Genomic DNA, 2,921 nt, shown 5'->3' with positions numbered 1-2,921 from the left:
GGAAGCAGCGGCTCCGAGATGAGACCTGTGCAGTGCAGGAGCTGCTCAGGAACTCCTGCAGCACAGAGAGCCTCACCCACCCAGGAGGGGCCTTGCTGTGCCCACACAGACAGCCAGCAAGAGAGATGGTGATAAACAAACTAAAATCTGAGCAGGGCAGCGTGATTACAGACAGGGATTGTAATGTGAGAGACAAGCAGGAGCAGATCGAAGGGCTGCACACAAACAGGGAGAGGCTGGAGGGCTATGAGCAAGGTTAGCAAAATCAGTTCCTAAAAAGGTCTTTAACTCTGAAGTTGGGATTAAAGCAGCTATTTTTTTATTTCAGAAAAAAATCCAACTCTTACAGCTCTAAGGAAAACTTAAAGCTCCCATCTTTAAAGGAGATCAGACCTGAGCCCGAGGCAAAACCCAAGGATGCCTCAGCTGCAAGCAGGGGCTTTGTGGGTGGTGCTTCAGGGTTTCCCCCTGCCCTGAAGTGCCTGCATTTGGGCCTAATTGCTCATTAAGGGCATATTTTAATTAACTTTGAGCCTTCCTAAGTGGAGACTACTCATTTATCATGGTGCAGAATGAAGTTAAACTGCATTTAGTGACTAAGCAGGAATCCCTTAGCTTTGAATGAAACCTTGACTGAACCATCAGCACTGTGATTAATGGCAAAGTATTTTGTATTTTCCATTTGCAGCTGTAACCATGGGCAGAAGAGAGCTCTGAAGTGATGGCTGAAAGCTTTACTGTCTGTGTTTGAAGAGACAGAATGTTCAGGCACAGCTCTCTGCCTTGCCCACCAGAGCCCACGTGTTTTTTTGTGGCTGGCATCACTTATATGGGCCACAGTTGACAGCAGGGATGACCCCTGAAGTGCCACATCATGGGCTTGTGGCCTTTCCCCATGCCCAGGGGTTCTCAAGGATAATCTAATTTGCTTGACACAAGCTAGAGCTGATGCAAAATACATGTTGTGTAAATAGAGAGATATTGTTCCTGGTAATTGCAGCCTTCCTGGAATTAATGCTCCTGGAGGCAGTGTTTCCTAGGGCTGTTGCAAAGAGCTGTAGAAAGAATGGGCATTTTTAGAATACCAGCTTGTTGCTCCATAAAGTTTGACCAAATGCCATTTAAATCAAAGGGAGCCTTTAAGTTCTTTGGAATGGGCTTGTAATGGGGATAATGGGGTGCTGCATTCAATACACAGATTTCTAATAGCAGCTGATGAAAAAAATCAAATTATTACTTTATTTATTTGTGTGTATTAGCATTGCATCAACTGTTTCTTGTCTTTCCTTTTAAATTAACCCAGCTGAAAGCCCCATCAGCCTGCTGTCAGCTTAGCAAAAACTGTGTGCAAACCACAAGCCTTTATCTGCCTGTGCCTCCCACACCTGCAGGGGCTCAGTCCCTCGGGATCAGCAAATCCTGCTCTGCAGAGCCGCTGGTCAGGCAGGGCGAGAGCAGAGGGAGCCAGCAGGGACACTGCCACATCTCATCTGGCAGCACAATGTGACATTTGCATGTCAGCTGTGCTTAGCTGAATGTTTTGTTATGTTTTCCTGGATGGTGAGTATGTGGGACAGAACATGGTTCATACCAGAGGTGTTGGGCTGCTCTCTAAACCCTCTGAAAGGGGCTGTGGCCAGGTGGGTGCTTGCTGGTCTCTCCTCCCAGGTAACAAGTGGCAGGACCAGAGGAAATGGCCTCAAGCTGGGGCAGGAGAGGTTTAGATTTTGTATTGGGAACAATTTCTGGATGGGTTGTCAAGTCCTGGAACAGGCTGCCAAGGAAATGGTGGAATCATTGTCCCTGGAAGTGTTAAGAAACATGCAGGTGTGGCACTTGGGAGCATGGCTTAGCAGTGGGTTTGGCAGTGCTCTGCTCAAGTCAGTGATCTTAGAGGGCTTTTCCAACCTTAATTATTTTATTTTGTGTTTTTATATTGTTCCAACTCACTCGATGAGCACTGGCTGAGCTCCACTAGCTCAGCTTCAGAGCAGGGAGATGCCACATCTCAGTGTCCAGGCTCCAAAGCAATTACACAATAAATACCAAATTTGCTCCAGATGTTCTTCACACTCCCCCTCAGGTCATGCTACAGAAAAACTGCACAGAATAAATTGTGATGTTGGCTCACAAGTGCCCTTCATGGCTGCCCAGCAGTGCCAGCCTCCCACCAGGCCCTGTGGAGCTGGGGGCTGTGTAAATGCACAGTGGCCACCCCTGAATGCTGAGCCCACAAACCATTCCAGCCTCTTTAGTGGGGTGAGCTGGGAACTTCAGACTGAGCTTGCCTTGCACAGAGAGCAAAGGAACCTGCACATGGTCCTTGCTCACAGAGCCAGCTGTGCAAAACAGTAAAAAATAAAGTGTTTTTTAGGGGAAGCAAATACAAGCACAGGCCTGATCATGCCTGGTTTTGGATCCAGAAACATCCAGGTCCTACTCCAGACCCCAATTTAGGACAGATGGGGTCTAAATGGCACTGGGGGTGATTGAGTAAAAAATGGTGACTGGCACTGGGGGTGACTGGCACTGTCTGCAGGTAAGAAGAGTTTGGTGGTACAAATATTGCAGGTGAGTTCCTGCTCCTGCCCAGCAGAGCTGATGGGACTCTGCTGCTGCTCCCAGCCTGGCTCAGTCCCAGCTCTCCCCAAAAACATCACTGTCCCTGCTCCTTAGGGCACTACAAGCTGACATAAAGCACAACCAGGCTCTGGTGACATTTGAGCTGCTCAGTCAATGTTCAGCTTTCCTTCAGGTGTGCTGGGGTGTGAGGCATCCCCAGCCCTCGAGGGATGGTGACATCCCTGCCTCAGGTGCCAGGTCCTGTGTTGACCCTCCAGGCTGCCTCTGCTCAAAGCTGGAGCAAGGGCACACAGACAGAAAACAACACCCTCCTCGCTGTGCAGGCTCAGCTCCTGGAA

This window comes from Geospiza fortis, unplaced genomic scaffold, assembly GCF_000277835.1.
Source record: "Geospiza fortis unplaced genomic scaffold, GeoFor_1.0 scaffold55, whole genome shotgun sequence".
In the NCBI taxonomy this organism is placed as follows: Eukaryota; Metazoa; Chordata; class Aves; order Passeriformes; family Thraupidae; genus Geospiza; species Geospiza fortis.
The sequence above is the reverse complement of the archived record's forward strand: the minus strand, read 5'-3'. Positions refer to the sequence as shown.